Source organism: Pan troglodytes, chromosome 14 (assembly GCF_028858775.2).
Source record: "Pan troglodytes isolate AG18354 chromosome 14, NHGRI_mPanTro3-v2.0_pri, whole genome shotgun sequence".
NCBI classification, from domain to species: domain Eukaryota; kingdom Metazoa; phylum Chordata; class Mammalia; order Primates; family Hominidae; genus Pan; species Pan troglodytes.
Window position 1 is genome coordinate 119,953,854 of NC_072412.2, and position 21,166 is coordinate 119,975,019.

The window sequence follows — 21,166 nt, forward strand, 5'->3', positions numbered from 1 at the left end:
CCTGAGTAGCTGGGACTACATGTGTGTGCCACCACATCTAGCTAATTTTTGTAGTTTAATAGAGATGGGGTTTTGCCATGTTGGCCAGGCTGGTCTTGAACTCTTGGGCTCAAGTGATCCACCTGCCTCACTTGAGGGAGTGCTGGGATTACAGCTGTGGGCCACCACACCTGACTCCCACCCAAATGTCATATTGAGTTGTAATCCCCAGTGTTGGAGGAGGGGCCAGCCTGGTGAGAAGTGATTGGATCATGGGGGTGGACTTCCCCTTGCTGTTCTCGTGATAGTGTGTGAGTTATTTAAAAGTGTTTAGCCCTTCCCCTTCGCTCTGTTCCTCCTGCTCCAGCCATGTTGGATGTGCCAGCTTCCCCTTCGCCTTCTGCCGTGATTGTAAGTTTCCAGAGCCTCCCTGCCTCCTGCCCCAGCTGTGTTTCCTCTGTGGCGTGTGGAACCATTAGCTAATTAAACCTCTTTTGTTTATGAATTACCCGGTCTCAGGTCTTTGCAGCAGTGTAAGAACAGAGTAATACATTTAGATAATACCAAGTAAGGTCTTAGAAGCCTCAGATCTGTTAACTTTGGTGAACACAGCACTGAGTAGCTGCTGCTATCAATTTACATGGCACCTTGAGAACGAGCTTCCAGATCAGGAGTTCCCTTCTAGGCAGTGATGCCAACAAGTAGGACAGGTAAGATATCTTGGATATACTGGTTGTCCTTTTCTTGTCGATACTGACTGACTGAAGTTGTTTTTGAGAAACAAAAAGGGTCTGCATTACCTAGAAAGTCTCCTGGCTCCTGCAGTCTCAGACCAACCCTGTTACACAGATTCTTCTCTAAGACTTCCCCCTGTCTGGTGCAAACCTGGCAGTTCATCCTAGACCTTTGCTCCAGGTGGCGCCAACTAAGTCACATGACTTGCCATCTGATTTGGGGTTTTTTATAATAGTGCCATAGGATAAGGGTTAATTGCCCGGGTAAGTGGTAGTGATGCATGTGTAGTTTTGGCTTTTAAGGACTTAACTCTATTTGGCTAAACCCCTGTGTTGTTGGTTTACCTTACTGGCTTCCACTCTTTCTTTTTTTCTGTTGTTGAGACTGAGTTTTGCTCTTGTCTCCCAGGCTGGAGTGCAGTGGCGTGATCTCAGCTCACCACAAACTCTGCCTCCCGGGTTCAAGCGATTCTCCTGTCTCAGCCTCCCAAGTAGCTGAGATTACAGGCGCCTGCCACCACACCCAGCTAATTTTTGTATTTTTAGTAGAGACAGGGTTTTACTATTTTGGCCAGGCTGGTCTTGAACTCCTGACCTCAGGTGATCCACCCACCTTGGCCTCCCAAAGTGGAGGATGGAGACGTATTTAAAAGCACTGAGCACAAAGGAGGCACTCAATCCATGGTGGTAATTATTCTAACCTTATTAGCCCCCTACCGATTCAATGTATACCACTCACTAGTTTGTTTAAATAATTTGTGAATCAGTTTATATTTTCAAGTTGCCATATGTTTTAGGGTTCTCCGGAGAGTCAGAACCAATAGGATATATATATGGTATAGAATGGTAACCAGCATTCTACACTCTGTTTTTATGAGTCTGACTTTTCTAGATTCCACATACAAGTGAGATTATGCAGTATTTGTCTTTCTGTGTCTGGTTTATTTTACTTAACATAATGTCCTTCAAATTCATCCCTGTTGCCATAAGTGGCAGGATTTTCTTCTTTTCAGGCTGAATAGTATTTCATTGTGTGTGTGTATATATATACACACAATTTGCTAAGCAGGGAGATCCGCAGACCCTCTTGGCTCCCAGCATGCTGGGGTCAGGTTTGCAGTCTTAGGAGATTGGTGAACTCTTTTTGGAGAGGATCTGCAAATACCAACAGTTTCAGGGTTTCCTCAGGTCCAGGAGTGCCAGGCTCCTGTGCACTCTTCCTTTGGGGAAGCAAAGGAAGACTCCATCAGTGCACACAGAATGCATTAATTATACTTTCTTATTTTCTGTTTTCTTCATGCTCTAGCATCTGGGGTTTACTGGGAAAAGATTGCCTTTTCCAGGGCCAGGCAATTAAACTACCAATCCAGAATGCATACTCCTAACCACCTACTTTATCTGTATATATATTACCTTCATATATATACACACACACATACTACATTGTCTTTATCAGTTCATTCATTGATGGACACGGGTAGATTCCATATCTTGGTTATTGTGAGTAATGCTGCAATAAACATGGGAATGCAGCTATTTCTCTGGGGTCCTGATTTCATTTTTCTGTGGATAAACACCCAGAAATGAGATGGCTCTTCATTACTCTGTGAAAGGCTGTAAAAGCCACCACACCCCTAAGTGAAATCACCACATTAGTGAAAATAAGCTCTATCTCTCCACCCAACGTTCTCTTCCCATGCTTTTAGCACTCCTGGTCCCAGTGCCAGGGGTTTTCTGTAACTCCAGCTTTTTGCATGCTCTATTAGCATTAGAAAATTATTTCTCTTTAATCAGGAAAGCCACGCTCAGGCTGTTGCAAATCACCCACTTTGAACAGGCCTGTGACAAGCCTAGACTAGATACAAGTAATAAGAGGCAGGTCGCCGGGCGCGGTGGCTCAAGCCTGGAATCCCAGCACTTTGGGAGGCTGAGGCGGGTGGATCACAAGGTCTGGAGTTCAAGACCAGCCTGGCCAATATGGCAAAACCCCGTCTGTACTGAAAATACAAAAACTAGCCGGGTGTGGTGGCAGGTACCTGTAGTCCCAGCTACTCAGGAGGCTGAGACAGAAGAATCACTTGAACCCAGGAGGTGGAGGTTGCAGTGAGCCGAGATTGTGCCACGGCATTCCAGCCTGGGTGACAGAGCAAGACTCTGTCAAAAAATAAATAAATAAAAGCAGGTAAAATAATTAAGCAACAATAAACACAATTGGCAGTGGTCATCCAGAGGACTATGACTTCCCTGAGGAGGAGGTGTGAAGGTTGAAAACCAGGTAATGAGTGGCCTGAAGACATCAAGGAGTTCAAGTGACCCTATTATTCATTATTCCTTAATCTGTTCTCCAGCCAAGACTGTGGGGTTAGTGCCTCCCACTTTCATGGAGATAACCGACTGTATACAAACAGGGTCTGTGTGGGAGTGGGATTTCAAGGACACTCAGCACTTTTTCTATATTTGCTACTTTACTGAGTTGGATACAGGCAATAAGGTCTCCATTTGACTTGCGTGGGGCTGAGGCACTGATATTCACAAATACAAGTATAGTACTGGGTATAATGGACCTGATGGGCATTCTGATTTGGTTAAATTTCTGTTGGTAGATGGTTGTAAATAACAGAGCAACCACCTGCTCTGGTTTGCCCATGACTGTCCCAGCAACTTGGTATGGCTGGTCACCCAGAAGAACGCAGCCATTCTTAGAGCACAGGGTGCCCCCAGCCTCACTGTGTTTGCAGGTGCCAACCTTTGATCCCTACGGCTGTCATTCTTTTTTTTTTTTTTTTTTTTTTGAGATGAAGTCTTGCTCTGTCGCCCAGGCTGGAGTACAGTGGCACGATCTCAGCTCACTGCAAGCTCCGCCTCCCAGGTTCACGCCTTTCTCCTGCCTCAGTTTCCCCAGTAGCTGGGACTACAGGCGCCCGCCACCACACCCAGGTAATTTTTTTGTATTTTTTTAATAGAGACGGGGTTTCACCATGTTAGCCAGGATGGTCTCAATTTCTTGATCTCGTGATCTGCCTGCCTCGGCCTCCCAAAGTGCTGGGATTACAGGCGTGAGCCACCGCGCCCGGCCCAGCTGTTGTTCTTGAGATGGCATCTTCCTTTCAGTCTCACCTTTCCTGGCACCAGACCCAGCAAAAGGCAAGGCAACAGGAAGCAGCCCACGGCTCCTTTTGAGCCTGAGGCCCCAGAGCCTGCATCTGGAACCTTCTAACTGCAGAGGCTGCTCCCAGGGGTCTGCAGAAGGGATGGCATATCTCCCCATGGTCTGTGTCGTGGGCCCCACCAACATAGTCTACAAGGTCTCACCGGCAGGTCTTCAGGCCTAACTCTAAATTCAGGAAGCTCCCTACAGACAACACAGGTTCCTGAATGTTGTCGTCTAATCTAGCTTCAAAATCTTTTCACTTACATATGGGGTGCACATTCTTGGAAAATGATTTCACAGGAGAATGCCTGACTGAAATTTACTCATGAGTAAACCTTTGCACTCTTTCCTCTGAAAAATAATAACATGAGGCCCATTATCAGTTAGTGATAATCTAAGAAAAGTGATGAAGACAGAGGCCTAGATCTGTTCTGACTTGGGGTTGCCCAAACCTGCAGGGTGAGTAGCCTCTGATTTGTACCTTCTGGTGGGTGAGGTAAATGTGCTCCTGCAGGTCTTATACTCATTGCATTATCTCCATGTAGCATCACATATGTCTTTAAAGCACTGTGCTTGGCCGGGCGTGGTGGCTCACACCTGTAATCCCAGCACTTTGGGAGGCCGAGGTGGGCGGATCACGAGGTTGGGAGATCGAGACCATCCTGGCTAACACGGTGAAACCCCGTCTCTACTAAAAAATACAAAAAATTAGCCGGGCGTGGTGGCGGGCGCCTGTAGAGGCAGGAGAATGGCGTGAACCCAGGAGGCGGAGCTTGCAGAGAGCCGAGATTGTGCCACTGCACTCCAGCCTGGGTGGCACAGCAAGACTCCGTCTCAAAAAAAAAAAAAAAAAAAAATTCTGAGTACATTTTAAAACATAAGGCATCCAATGGAATTTTTAAAACCCTTATATGGATAATTTTAAACATTTGTGTAAATAAACAATGAATTTAACAAACCCCTATATGTCTATAACCCTTCAGAACAACCAGAAACACATGGCCAATTCTGTTCTGTCTATATTCCCAAATAAAATTCATACATTGTGATTAGCTGATGTGTTTTTTAGTCTATATGATTTATACATTTCCCCTATATCTCCTATATATCATTTTCTTGTAATTTATTTCTTGAAGAAGCTGTGTTGATTTTCCTGATTCATCTTCAGAGTTTAAAATAGAATTTCACAAAAAGAAAAAAATAAAAGCAGACTGAAGGAATAAAAATGTCAGAAAAGAAATCAATGGGATTTAAATGGTACAGCTGCTTTGGAAAACAGTCTGGCAGTTCCTCAAAAAGTAAGACATAGAATTACTCTTTGACCCATCAGTTCTACTGAAGTCTTCATACTGAAGAGAATTAAAAACATGTCCACACAAAAACTGGGACACAGATGTCCATAGCAGCATTATCCATAATAGCCAAAAGGTAGAAACAACCGAAATGTCCACCAACTGATGAGCGGATAAATAATATGAAGTATATTCATACAATGGACTATTACTCAGCCTCAAAAAGGAATGGTTGCCAGAGGTTGGAGGAGGAAAAAATGGAAAATACAGTATTTCTTTCTTGGGTGCTGAAAATATGTTAGAATTAAATAGTGGTGAAGTTTGTGATACTTCCAGAAAGTGCTAAATTGTACACTTCAAATGAATAAAATGTAGTATGTGAATTATACCTCAACTTAAAAATCAAGAACATTTTCCAGAAATAAAGTTTAAGAATTTTCAGATTTAAAAGATCTATTGAGTTCCCTTCAAAATGAATTTCAAAGTTCTTCTACACTAAAGCACATTATTGTGAAATTTGATAACATCAGAGAAAAAGATCTGAAAAGCTTCCAGAGAAGTGAAAGGAAAAGATCACCTGCAAAGAATCAAGAACCAAAATGGCACTGAAGTTTTTCATTGAAATTTTAGATATAATAAGAAAATGAAATTTGGCCTTCACATTCTGAGAGAAATACATATATTTTAAACCCTACTAAACCGCCAACCCAGTGTGAGAATAGTGCTCAGGCATTTTGGGACATGCACAGCATCAAAGCTTTACCTTTGATTAGGAAGCTACAGTAAAGTGGCAACCTAAGAAATGGGAGAATGAATTCCAGGAGCAGGTGATCCATGCAGGAGAGAGGAGCAGCATTGCCGAGAGCCAGGGGTGAAGCAATTCAAGCTGGAGACACTGAGACAAACACAGGGGCGCCTGGCATTCTCTCAGAGGCAGTACAGTGGTTCTCACAACTCAGTAAATGTGGTAATTATCTCTTATCTGGTTACAATGCATCTTCCCAGGCCTGCCAGCAGGGATTCTAAATCCTGATGCAAATGATGTGGCAGCACTTGTGGTTATAGACATGAGTGTTTGAATCACAGATCCAGGTCCAAACCCAAATCCCCTCAGTAATTAACTGTATGCTGTCATTCAATTACTTAATCTCTCCAGCACGCCACTTCCTCAGGCCAATTCATATGGGAATATAAATTCATAGGAGTGTTATAAAGGGTAGTTTGTACAATGAGCTCGTGACTATGAAATATAAATTCATAGGAGTGTTATAAAGGGTAGTTTGTACAATGAGGTCGTGACTATGAAATGCTTAGCATGGCATCCAAAAAGTCCTCAGTAAGTGGTGCAACAATACCTTTTTATTACAGAAAACACACTCAACCTAGAAAACAGTGTTCATAGGGGATTCAGAGAAGTAAGTACAGTTGGGTGAGCAGAGCAAGCCAGCGTGGAGAGGGCCTTTCCTAGGTGAGGCCTCCACCACATTTGAAAGTGGGATGCAGGGCAAGAGCTCAACATCAACCAGGACGGGCAGGAATGAAGTAAATAGCTCACACCTGTTCCTTCATGGGTCAGTTCCTTTCATTTTCACTTTTGACTCTGATGCAAAATTAGAACTCTGCTCAAATGTCACTATTCTTAATAAAGTAAAGTAAATAAGTAGGATCCAAAAACTTCAATTGCATAAAATACGTGCTCTTATTACAAGGCAAATGGGAAATATTTTGCAGTTGGTCATTGCCATCACAATAACACAAATTCTAAAACTTATACTGTTTACAACTGAACCACACCCTCAAATAATCAAAAAACGGTCCCTCCCTAAACTCTCTCCCCAGGAAGAGAAAGTCTTTGGCTGCCCCAACCTGAGCAGGAAAGCAGGTGGAGAGGGGGAGCCCACAGCTACAGTGGCAAGAAGTCTGAGGGCTGAGGGCTTTGACCAGATAATAGGGAATTGGGTTGAGTTGTTTGAATCATTTTCCAATAACTGACGTATAAAATAGATTCATTGAAGGAGCTGGGGAATGGGAGCCCACCCCTCAGTCTCCAGCCTCCCCTCAGTCTCCAGCCCCCCAAAACTACGTGTTTCTCCAGAGTAACCTTGAGCCTCTCCCAGCATGGATTAAAACCCATGGCTCTTCCAGATCTAAAATCTGAGGCTCTACAATTTAAGTCATAGTTAGGCACTTCCATACCTGTGATGGTAACATTCTTACATACTCAGTCTATCATTGTTTAATATTGAATGAAAGACACACATTTTGTTTACTTATTATGCAGCAGCTAGTCTGTGTTCACCTGTGTTGTCTCAGGGTCAGCTCTTTATTTCCAAGAATCCTGTCCCATTTCCTGGAGCCTATTGACCGGGGGAAAGATGTGGCCAAAAGTTAAAGGTATGTTGGGCAAAGCCTTAGAAACAGCTTTTCTGACAAGCAATGGGGAAAAGACTCCGTTCAATAAATGGTGCTGGGAGCTGGGCCCCTTTCTTACACCATACACAAAAATGAACTCAGGATGGATTAAAGACTTAAGTGTAAAACCCAAAAATATAAAAACCCTGGAAGACAACCTAGGCAATACCATCCTGGACATAAGAACAGGCAAAGATTTCATGACAAAGACACCAAAAGCAATATCAACAAAAGCAAAAATTGACGAGTGGGATCTAATTAAACTAAAGAGCTTCTACACAGCAAAAGAAACTATCAACAAAGTAAACAGGCAACTTACAGATTGGGAGAAAGTATTTACAAACTATGCATCTGACAAAGGTCTAATATCCAGCGTCTATAAGGAACTTAAAGAAATTTACAAGAGAAAGACAACCCCATTAGAAAGTGGGCCAAGGACATGAAGAGACACTTCTCCAAAGAAGACAAACATGTGGGCCGGGTGTGGTGGCTCACGCCTGTAATTCCTGCACTTTGGGAGGCTGAGGCGGTTGGATCACGACATCAGGAGATTGAGACCAACCTGGCTAACATGGTGAAACCCCGTCTCTACTAAAAATACAAAAAATTAGCCGGGTGTGGTGGTGGGCGCCTGTAGTCCCAGCTACTTGGGAGGCTGAGGCAGGAGAATAGCATGAACCCAGGAGGCAGAGCTTGCAGTTAGCTGAGGTCGCGCCACTGCACTCTAGCCTGGGTGACAGAGCAAGACTCTGGCTCAAAAAAAAAAAAAAAAAAAAAAAGATAAATGTGGTAAACAAGCATATAGAAAAAAGCTCTAGATCACTGATCACTAGAGAAATGCTCATCAAAACCACAGTGAGGCACCATCTCACACCAGTCAGAATGGCTATTACTAAAAAGTAAAAAGCCAACAGATGCTGGCAAGGTTACAGGGAAAAGTGAACACTTATACAATGTTGGTGGGAGTGTAAGTTAATTCAACCATGGTGGAAAGCAGTATGGTGATTCCTCAAAGAGCTAAAAGCAGAACTACTATTTGACCTAGCAATCCCATTACTGGATATATACCCAGACAAATATAAATAATTCTACCATGAAGATACATGCATGCAAATGTTCATTGCAGCACTATTCACGATAGCAAAGACAGAATCAACCCAAATGCCCATCAATCATGGACTGGATAAAGAAAATGTGCTACATATACACCATGGAATACTATGCAGCCATAAAAAGAACAAGATTATGTCTTTTGCATTAGTATGAATGAAGCTGAAGGATATTATCCTTAGCAAACTAATGCAGGAACAGAAAACCAAATACCGCATGTTCTCACTTATAAATGGGAGCTAAATAAGAAGAACTTGTGAACACAAAGAAGGAAACAAAAGACACTGGGGTCTACTTGAGGGGGGAGGGTGGGAGGAGGGAGAGGAGCAGAAGACATAACTATCGGGCACTGGGCTTAATACCTGGATGATGAAATAACATGTACAACAAATCCCTGTGACATGTGTTTACCTGTATAACAAACCCTCCCATATACCCCCCAACCTAAAATAAAAGTTAAAAAAAAAAAAAAAAGGAACACAGCTTTTTATTTTTTTCTCTTTAATACCATAAAGGTCATGGGCCATTTGCCACCTTAACAGTCAGTAACACATGAGTGTAAAGAAACTGAACACCCAGGGACACCAGAGACCGTTCACTGTAGAGGAAGGAGGCAGGTATAACTCATAAGGTGAACTTCCTCCAGTCCCAAAGTGGTTCCCCTCTCCTTAAATGCGGGTCCCATGGAATTCAGATTTAGAAGTGAAGCAAATGAGAATAGCTCACAGGGGAGCAGTTCAAATGTGCCGAAAAGGATAGAGCAGCCCCAATAAGGAAGGAAGGCCAGACAAGCAATGGATTTGTAGGGAAGACAATGTGCACCCATCAGAGCTCTGATTCCTTCACTTCCACTACCCTGCCCTGCCCACTAACTTTGAAAAAATATGGATGGCAAGTGTTGGGCCGTAAGACATTTCCTTGCTTTATAATCTGGATTTAGTGGGTTAAATTTCAGAGATAGTGAAAACATCCCCCTTTAGTTAACTTTTAATTTCATAATTGTACCTTTTTTTTTTTTTTTTTTTACAGATATTTGAACATGTAAAACAAAGAAAAGAGTACGGGAGTAAGTTATAATCAACAAATATGTGTTCACTGAGTAAGTGATACTGACATGGCATATGGCATACGAACACCCTGAGAGTAGGATCGTGGGGCATTCAATGGTGATTGTCCCTAGAGCTGGTCAGGGCCCAGCTTCCCGCTGTCCGTGTACTGCTGCGTGTACAATCGGTGTCTTCTTTAACTTCACAGAGATGCCACAAGGCAAATAGCATTGTCTTCACTTTCTGTGTAAGAAAACTAAGGCTCGGTGAGAGTATGCAGAGCTGGTTCATGGATTTGTTTGGGTCCTTCTAGTTTCAAAACCCGTGAATATTTTCCTGTCTCTAATGCTAATCTTAGCAATATATTTGGAATAAGCATATAAACATATAACCACAGTCCACTCAGGTAATAGGCAACTAAATTATAAATAAATGCTCAACGAGATTATGAGTGATTGAATGAGCTATATACAAGAATAATAACTGGTGGAAGTGTTATTCATAGGATAAAGTAGAAATCATTTAAATGGCTAATAGTATAAGGAGGGTTAAATCAAGCAGGTGTGGAAATAGCTGATTTACATATATAGTTTATGCCATGTAAAACGTTTATAATCTAATATTGGATGAAAAACAGATACAATATTTTATGTACAGTATAATCTAAAATTTCTATGTTTAGTTAAAAATGCAGGAATATAATTATCAAAATTTGAGTGATAAAATTATGAATAATTTTTTTCTTTGATAACTCATTTTATATTTACCAAAGATCCTCCAAAGAGATTATACACTTTTTTTAACTAGAAAAGTTATTTGTTAAAGAGATCATAAATGACATAATATTTTACAGAAGTTAAGAGCTGAGATTGTGAGAATTTCCAGGGACGCCTGCCATCAGCCCACCTCGCATCATTGTTTACATGGAAATGTTGGGACTGAGGTGACCTCATGCCTCTCAATTCCCAGCCAGCTTTCTCTCCCTCTGGCTCTTAGCCAGCCTGTTAAACAGAAAATAATCAGTGAGACAAATAAACTACACCCTAGTGTTCTAACAAGTTACACATAATTGCTTGCTTACCAATTGTCTACCTCAGAACTTTCTTTTCCTCATAGAGTCAATATAATCATCTATTTTAAATTCGGCTTTTGCCATTTTACAGTCCAAGATGCTGGACTTTGCATAGGGTGTGGATGGGTTTCCACAGTCCACACGAGGATGGGAGGAGAACAGGGCAGATCCAGCCCCACTCAGTGAGAGTTCTGGCTGGAGTTAGTTGGCTGGACTTCACTCCAGAGAGAGACCTTCCTCTGGACCAGCTACCGAGACAGCCCCTAGTTGGAAAATCTTTTCTTTTAAGGTGAGATGCAGCCCCCACTGGAGAGAAAAACACCAGAGAGTTTTAAAAAGGAAAAACCAAGGTAAGCTGAGGGGCTTCTTGACAGGGGACACAGCAGAGTCCACCCAGCTGGGGTGAATCTCCGCAGTTCCCCCACAGGACAGCGGGTGGGAGCCCCAAGTCACTGGCCCCTGCAGCGTTGGAGCAGCGTGAGCCATCTGCAGTCACATTGTCTCCTCTGGCAGCAGCCTCCATCCAGAAATGCATCTCAGGGTCTGTCCTCACAGGAACCTGATGCCAGAGCGGTGCGCTCAAAGTATTTGGACACAGGTATTTTGTGGAACTGAGCATTTTCCACGTCTTGCTGGAGGTCATTGTGTGTGAACTTGATGGAACTCTTTCTCATGGGCTTTTTTTCTAAGTGTGGGAGAGCATGGCCTGCATGACTGCTGGCTTCCAGCACGTGGCGTGCAAACCCATGCCAGGGTGTGTAATTCACTGTAGCCCTTGACAGAAGAGCAGGGGATAAAGCTCGTTTTTTAATCTTCTGTTTATTACCCTCAGCCAATTAACTTCTATCTACAGTAGAAGATATTTTGCCAATTTTTTTTCAAAATGGAGAAGTACCATGCTCTTTAAAAAGTCTTTTAGAGGCACAGACTTCTCAATTTCATTACATTAAAATCACTAAAAGATAGAAAAAAGTGAAATTCACGTATCAAAGAAATTTTCTTTTAGCAAACCACTCTATTTTGTTTTGAAATGTTTGTGAATTTTCCATGCATGTGTCCAGATACATAAGGAGTTTATTCATTCAATTAAGTTAAAACATTGGATAACATGGTAAATTCAAAAAGTAGTGAGGACACGTTTTGTTTCTGTCTCTGTAACTGAGAAAACTGACTGATGCCTCCTGTGTGCGAGCACTGTGTAGCTGATGCAGATGTGGAAACCGAGGTTTTCTTACTTGCTGCCGCTGGCCCCGGCACTGGAGGTTGGCTCCTGGAGGGCAGGGTGTCTGTTTTTATTAATTACCACTCAGCAAGTGCCACACAAATACACACGGGTGTCTCTGCCCTCTAGTGGATCCTGGCAGGCACTGGGCGCAAATGTGACTATAAAAAAAATGAAAGATTTAAAAAATACCCATTACCTCTAGAGGGGATTTAATTATAACACGAGGCTTTTTTTTTTTCTTTTTCAAATGGGCTGATGGGTAAAAATAATGCAAGACTGGAGATGCGTTTGCCTTTCGGCATCTGTGATGACTGAGTCTTTCCTCAGTGCTGCCACAGGGAGCACATTCACACATATGTCACACAAATACCGGGGTTAGGTCAAAAAACCAAGTGTTACCTGGAGGAAGCCACAAAGGCTATGAGATGAAGCCTTCACCTAGAAGACACCCGACAGTTCAGAAACCGAGATCCTGTGAGGTGTCTCGGAGAGCTCAGCTGTGACCCCGCACCGTATGAAAGGGTGGGCATTGGGGTTCAGGCAGGTGAAGAGAATTGTCCACTGTTGAGCATCATCAGCCTAAAACGCACATGCAGTGCTACTGCTGCAAAACCACTGACTGTTGAAGCCACAAACCACAGAAACAGAAGCCCTTTATGGTCTTCACTGTGCAACTGGTGACTTTTCAGAAGATGAAGATTAAACATATTAATCATAAATTCAAAGTATCAGAAGAAATACTAGGAGATTTTCTAACCTCTGCTGCCATGACTTTTTTTTTTTTGCAAGATTCGTGAATTATTGTAAATAAGCTCACAGAGGCCACAGTGCTCCCCTCAAGTCATCCAGAAAGATGCAGGCTGCTAATCCCCACATCTGACACATCTGTGTTTTCTTATGATAATACACAAATTAAAGATAGGGGAGAGAGAGAGGGACAGAAAGAGAGAGAGAGAGAGAGAATTGGAGCTAAGAGGAAACACTTTCCTTTTTATTTTTATTTATTTTTAATTTATTTTATTTATTTATTTATTTATTTTTAAGAGGAAACACTTTTATGTTTTGCCCCCCAAAATTCCCAGTGAACATTCCCATTGCCAGTGGGTGAAATCCAAGGCCCTGGCTCCAGGATCCTGCTCTTTCCTGTGGTGACTCCTGTGCAGATTTGGCCTAGAAACAATATGGAACTTGTTACACTTCTCTGGACAAGTCATTATACTCGTGCTTTTGGCTCACAGGCTGCACTTCCCCGGACAACCCTTCGCCCTAAGCTCCAAGTAATTCAGCTTCATCCTTCAGAGAAGAGCTCAGGTGTCACTTCCTGTAAGGTCCCTCCCTAGCCGCCTCTCCAGCAGAAGGGCCCCCACCTTGCTCTTTGCACCTCTGTCCCTCGAGGTGCTGCTGTCCTCTTTGGAGGGTGGGACCCCGGGAACTAGAGCCCCTCTCATGCTGGAGACACTCGGCACTCTGTAAGTGTGTGCTGAGCGGATACAAGTGCGGCGAGCTTGCACAGCCTTACAATGTGTATTCTCATGTCTGGCATAGAGACCCATTTTCATTCTTTGTAAAATGAGTAAGTGGGGCTGGGTGACCCATACTCTCTTTTCAACTCAGAAGTCCACTATGAGCCTGACGTCAGATAGCTTCCCAGCCAGTGCCAGAGCAGGACCCAGGTTTTTCAATGTGTCTGTGTCCCCACAGCACGGGGAAAGCACGGAGGAATGGGACCAGCTCTGCTTCCTGCTGCCCAGTGTCAGCCAGCAACTCCAGGCTCACAAAGCCAAGGCAAAGGCACCTGCAGGAGATCTTGGTTATTTAGTACCTGTGATTGGGCTGGGAGGAGAGTGTGTTCACTTCTAATTTTCCAGTGAATAGCATGAGACAGTAAGGTTTGAAATGTGTTTTTTTCTCTTGCCAAAAGCGAAAACAAAAAAGGCTTTTTACCTTCTCATCCTTGGAGCCACTGGCATTAGCTATGGGCCTGATAGTTTAAGAAAACTTGAAAATGAACTAGGTGAACCAGTATTCTCCAAATTAATATTTTGATAAATTGTGGAGTTCTGTATTGCAGCAAAGCTGTTGCTTAAGTGGGCAAAACTCTAGAGGATAGGAAAACACACTCTTGAAATCAGGTGGTGATGCCCTGAAATTCAGCAAACTGCAGGGGCACGTGTTGTTCTACCCCAGGTCAGAGTGTGTCAGTCATCACTTGATGCCACTCACAGACCACCAACTTCAGAATATCTAGGTGTAAAGCTCTGTACAAAAGTCGTAACATAATAATGTAAATAATTTTACCTTAATAATATTATTTATATTACACCATTATATAATGTAAAGGCTATTAAAACATGTTTGTCTTCAAAGAATGGCCTTGGTTTCTGTGGGCAGTGTCTCCTTATGGAAAGGTAGTGCATTCCTGCTAAGTCCTGGACAAAACGGGCCTCCAGGAGCTCCAGGCTGCAGCAGCAGCTTCTCATCTACGTCCTTCACTGCATGATGTCGTTGTTGACTTTGAAAGCTCCTTTCAGTCTAGTTTTATCAACAGAGCTAGTTTTTCATGAGGATCTACTACATACCAGGTTCCAGAAGGCTAAATGCCTTTTATTTGTTATTATTCACTAAATACAAATAACAACTCTCTTCTCATTACTCACACAACAAAATTTAGCTGAGCATGGCTCTAGGAGATGCAGAAGGGGCTGCATCATAAAGAATGAAGAAGGGATTTGTCATGAGAGATGGGACAGGAAATTCTCTAGAGGCAGAGGGAGAGCATGAGAATGTTGGGAAGGGAGGAGAGATTCTCACACATCTGGGAAGCTGACAATCCATGGGCTTCCCATCTGTGTAGTTTGCCTTCTCCAGTGTCTCATTAAATGAGGTCACACTGTGTGTATTCTCAGACTGTCTTCTTCCACTTAGCAATGTGCATGCAAGATTCACTCATGTCTTTGTGTGAGTTGATAGCCTGTTCCTTTCTATGGCTAAATAGTATTCCATTATATGAATGTACCACAATTTGGTTATGCATTTTGGGGAGCAAAACCTTCCTTTTCTAACTTTGTTCCAGGATTGGAGACCTTCAAATTAACTGACAATAGATACATTAGTAGAAGAGACAATACTTGGCTTCTTGTTCCACAAGTATCATTGCGGGACAAAATTCAGCAGATGGCAGGATCCAGTTTACAAAGAGGTAAAAATAGCCCAGAAACAAGAAACAAGACTAGAATCAGATAACTCACAATGGCTATAGTTTTCCTTTAAAAAAATTTTTTTTGAGACAGGGTCTGGCTCTGTCACCCAGGCTGGAGTGCAAGGTGCAATCTCAGCTCACTGCAACCTCTACCTCCTGGGTGCAAACGATCCTCCCTCCTCAGCCTCCTGATTAGCTGGGACTACAGGCACATGCCATCATGCCCATCTAATTTTTGTATTTTTGGTAGAGACGGGGTTTCACCACATTGCCCAGGCTGGTCTTGAACTCCTGGCCTCCCAAAGTGCTGGAATTATAGGTGTGTGCTGCCATGACCAGCCATGTTATAGTTTTCCATTGAAACATAAAATTTCTCTCTGTGGTAACCATCATTTTTGATCATAATCAAAGTAAGACTATTCTTGTTTCAAAAATAAGTCTAGTTTTATTAGATTTTGCTTGATTATTTACATAAGTGCATCAAGAACAGGAGATGACCACGTAGGTGCTTTCAAGCTTCTTTGCTGGAAGTTTTCATACAGAATCTCAGATTTGACTTTTAAAGGCCTTATTCAGGCTAAAAGCCAAGCTAAGAACTTACTATCATATTTCAGCTGCAGTCCTTATAGCTTTGTGTGAATTCCTCTCTTCTTGAGGCCCCCCAATATCCCTAAATTCCTGGGCCTACCAGGAAATGACCTTCCTTACTAACCTGTAAGGCTGTGAACCCTGTAATCTAGGTATCAGGCTGGCTTTTCTCAGAGTGCTGTTGGGAATGAAGTTTCTGGTGTTCCAAAATAAAAAAGAATTAATGTGGGAACAAATGATCTCTTAGCAAGGCAAGCTTTACTTTCTGCAGAAAGGGTGCTACTCAATAGCTGTCCAGCCACAAGAGCACACCAAACAAAGGAGACAGAGTTACTTGTAATCTGATGTGTCTACCCTAGTGCTGTGTCCAGTTTCCATTGGCTGGAATAGGACCTCACATTTTACACTTTACCCGATTGGCTGTTAGTTTAAAACTTTCTTAATTAGGTAAGGGGAATAGAAGAAAGAAAGAAAAGGAAGTTGCCCAGGGATAGTTAAGGAAGCATCTCCAAATAAGGAATGGCATGTACTATGGGCTGGGGCTTATCTAGTTCTGTCCAGGCATGCTGGAGCAAGCTAGGACAAGTGATTTGGAATACACACACACACACACACATATAAATAGTGGATAGCAATCTTATAGTAAGAAATTGTGACTTTATAATCTTTGAAGAAGAACTTTCCCATTTCTCACAGTGCTTTGTAAGCATTGTTTCCATAAAAGTCAACCTTACTTCCTTAAAATTGCTGGTCATAAATGATCTTAGGTACACTTCCTAAATATGATATTCCAGTAAAAACCTTGATAATATAACCAAAATTTCCAATTATGTCCGTTATAAGGTGAACAGATTCTTATTGGACTTTTGCTAACAACTATATCATCGTGAAAATATGAGTATTCAGTAAGGATTTCAAAATTCTGGAAAAATCAGGCAGGGAAAAAAAGATAAATGCCTCATTTCTATTTATAAAAGTATAATCTACTAAATTGTTGTAAGTTACAGTTAGATTAAGAGAAAGAGATTTCTTAAATCCAGAAACTAGAACATTAAAGAACCAGTAATGCTCCAAAAAGCTATAAAATTACAATCAATTTTCATCAGTTCATTCAGTGCCATGTAATCAATTCCAGTCTTTTTGGATCTTGGGTTAGCAGTGTCATGAACCCATCAGTTTCTCAACCAGACTTCTGGAGACCTTCACTGAGTCAAGTGTATGGTCTTAAAGTTATTTAAGCAATATCATCAGAAGCCTATAACCAGAGTACCTGTCATAGTCTTTTCCGTGAGTCTCAGAGGGAGTCCTGTGTTGGAGACGAACATTCTGACTTGTAGCTGATTGCAGGAGCTTTCAGGAAAGCATCAGGGGAAATAATATCTAAATGGCAAAGAGTATGAAATGGCTGTGATGAAAGATCTGATGAGAGTTCATTATACCACAGCTGACAAGGATATTCGATTTTCTCTGTGGCATACAACATTTATTTATTTATTTAGAGACAGAGTCTCACTCTGTTGCCCAGGCTTGGGTGCAGTGGCGTGATCTTGGCTCACTGCAAGCTCCATCTCCCGGGTTCACGCCATTCTCCTGCCTCAGCCTCCCGAGTACCTGGGGCTACAGGCACCTGCCACCACGCCTGGCTAATTTTTTGTATTTTTAGTACAGATGGGGATTCACCAGGTTAGCCAGGATGGTCTGGATGTCCTGACCTTGTGATCCACCCGCCTCAGCCTCCCAAAGTGCTGGGATTACAGGCGTGAACCACTGCGCCTGGCACAACATTTAAAATAATAATTGGAATTATGACTCATTACTCTATACTGGCACATAGCATGGATAAGGAAGACATTGACAAATTTCCAGGAATTTTATATAATTTCTGAAAACATAACATTGTACCCATACAAATATAACACAGGGATGGTTAGGTATCTCTTTTTATTTGTATCTTAAGTATGGTTTTCCTTATAAAAAATACATCCTACTTTACTTGCAAAACATGCCCTACTTTTCTTGCATTCTTTGTGTAGAGTTGTTTCTAGTTATTCTATTATTTCTAGTAGTTTTCTTTACATATATTGATTATAATTTTAATACTTAGTAATCTTTTATTTTCCAGAGAAAACTAGGAAGTAGAGAGTTATAAACTGTCATATATTACCATTCTATAGTAGGTTAGAAAATGTATGACTATATCATCTCCCAACATCTAGAGGGATGTGTTTCCTCATAGTACAATTTCTCAGTGTGGCAGAAAAAAAGACATTTATTAATGGGCCAAAATATCTTTAGTCTCTCTGTAAAAGTAGCAAGGCAAAATTATATAAACTTGAATCATTTATGCTCAGTAATAAATGTTTTAGTATTGTATCTTATTTATAAATGGTCTAGATATTTAATGCAAATCTTTTACTTAGCTTAACTTTAAGGTTAAAAATTACCAAAAGTACTTTGGAAACTACTATTAAGCAGATTTACTGTAAACAAACTATTTTTGAAATAATGTTTTTCTCTTTTCACAAGATAGCACCGCAAGTGAAGAAGGAAGCTCCTGCCCCTCCTAAAGCCAAAGCCAAAGTGAAGGTTTTAAAGGTCAAGAAGGCAGTGTTGAAAGGTGTCCACAGCCACACGCAAAAAAGGAGATCCTCATGTCACTTACCTTCAGGCGGCCCAAGACACTGCGACTCCAGAGGCAGCCCAAATATCCTCAGAAGAGCACCCCCAGGAGAAAAAAGCTTGGCCACTATGCTATCATCAAGTTTCTGCTGACCGCTGAGTCGGCCGTGAAGAAGACAGAAGAAAACAACACGCTTGTGTTCATTGTGGATGTTAAAGCCAAGAAGCACCAGATCAAACAGGCTGTGAAGAAGCTCTGTGACAGTGATGTGGCCAAGGTCACCACCCTGATTTGTCCTGATAAAGAGAAGAAGGCATATGTTCGACTGGCTCCTGATTATGATGCTTTGGATGTTGCAACAAAATTGGGATCATCTAAACTGAGTCCAGCTGGCTAACTCTAAATATATGTGTATCTTTTCACCATAAAAAAAGATGTTTTTCATAAGAATGACAAATTAATTAGAACCAAATCTATAAGCTCTAAGATTTTACATTTTTAGTAAGTATAATATTAGCTTATTTCACTAGAACTCAAGCAGAATAGGAATTTATGTTTGTTTTATATTCAATAGTGATAATTTTGAAGACACAGTTGTTTTATTACACCAAAAATATTATATTAATCTTATTTAACTTTTATCCAAATCGTGTTAACTTAAAAAACATTTGATCAGTTCCTATATTTCTAGGAGTTTGGTGAATATTTACTTATAAATGCTTATTTTTTTCCAAGCCAAGTTAGAATAGAGCACTTTTAGAGGATTTCATAAATGAATTTTGCAATGCTATCCGGAGTTAAGAAAATATCACATATACATTACATACATTAATAGATATACAAACACAAATAGAGATTTCATAGCTTTCATCCTGAAATTTCAGCCATGAATCAGGCATAAATATTCTGATGGTTAATTTTAGACATCTACTTGACTGGACTAAGAGACACACATAGCTGGTCAAACACGATTTCTGTCATGAATCAGGCATAAATATTCTGATGGTTAACTTTAGGCATCTACTTGACTGGATTAAGGGACACACATAGCTGGTCAAACACGATTTCAGCAATGAATCAGGCATAAATATTCTGATGGTTAACTTTAGGCATCTACTTGACTGGACTAAGGGACACACATAGCTGGTCAAACACAATTTCAGCCACGAATCAGGCATAAATATTCTGATGGTTAAGTTTAGACATCTACTTGACTGGACTAAGAGACACACATAGCTGGCGAAACACGATTTCAGCCATGAATCAGGCATAAATCTTCTGATGGTTAATTCTAGACATCTACTTGACTGGATTAAGGGACACACATAGCTGGTCAAACACAATTTCAGCCATGAATCAGGCATAAATATTCTGATGGTTAACTTTAGGCATCTACTTGACTGGATTAAGGGACACACATAGCTGGTCAAACACGATTTCAGCCACGAATCAGGCATAAATATTCTGATGGTTAATTTTAGACATCTACTTGATTGGATTGAGAGAGACACATAGCTGGTCAAACACAATTTCAGCCGTGTATCAGGCATAAATATTCTGATGGTTAACTTTAGGCATCTACTTGACTGGATTAAGGGACACACATAGCTGGTCAAACATGATTTCAGTCATGAATCAGGCATAAATATTCTGATGGTTAAGTTTAGACATCTACTTGACTGGATTAAGAGACACACATAGCTGGTCAAACACAATTTCTGGGCATATCTGTGAGGGTGTTTCTGGAAGACACTGAGATAACCATGACCCAGTGTAGATGGGAACTGATATGGTTTGCCTGTTTCCCCACCCAGATCTCATCTTGAATTGTAGTTCCTATAATCCCTACATGTCGTGGGAGGGACCCGGTGGGAGGTGATTGAATCATGGTGGTGGTTACTGCCATGCTGTTCTCATGGCAGTGAGTGAGTTCTCATGATCCAATGGTTTTATAAGGGGCTTTTCCCCTTTGGCTCAGCACTTCTCCTTGTTGCTGCCATGTGAAGAAGGACATCTTTGCTTCCCCTTCTGCCATGATTGTGAGGCCCCTGCAGCCATGTGGAACTGTCAGCCCATTAAACCTCTTTGTTCTTTATAAATTGCTCAGACTCAGGTATTTCTTCATAGCTGTATAAAAATGGATGAATACAGGCACCATCCAATTGGTTGAGAGCCCAGATAGAACAAAAAGAAAGAGGAAAGGTGAACTATCTCCTTCTGAAATGGAAACATCCTTCTTCTCCTGCCCTTGACATCAGAACTTCAGGGTCTCAGACCTTTGGCCTCAGAATCAGAGTTACACCATTGGCTTCCCTGATTCTGAGTCCTTTATATCTGGAGTGAGCCATGCTGCCAGCTTTCCTGGTTCTCCAACTTGGAGACAGGCTATTGTGTAACTTCTCAGCCTCCATAATTATGTGAACCAATTCCCCTAATGAGTCTTCTCTCATCTATCTATCTACATATATCCTATTGATTCTGCCTTTCTGGAGAACCCTGACTAATGTTATTACAATAATACTAAATTCACTAGTTTATATAGAAGACTTGGTTTTTGTCTTTGCCCAATTTTATATTTGTATTATAACTGTGTATCTGGAAAATGGAACAAGTTTTTTCTTCTTCATATGAGCGCCAAAGCTTTTGTCTCACCAATATTTTTGGAGATTTTTAAGATTTTCTTTTGTTTGGACATACAATCTTATGGAGGCTGAGAAATAAAATTTTTTTCTATTTTA

General features: G+C 41.5%; 1 pseudogene; it reads left to right on the forward strand.

Moving 5' to 3' along the window:
* Window positions 1-14,573: 14,573 nt before the first annotated feature.
* LOC738680 (large ribosomal subunit protein uL23-like) lies at window positions 14,574-21,166 on the forward strand (annotated as a pseudogene).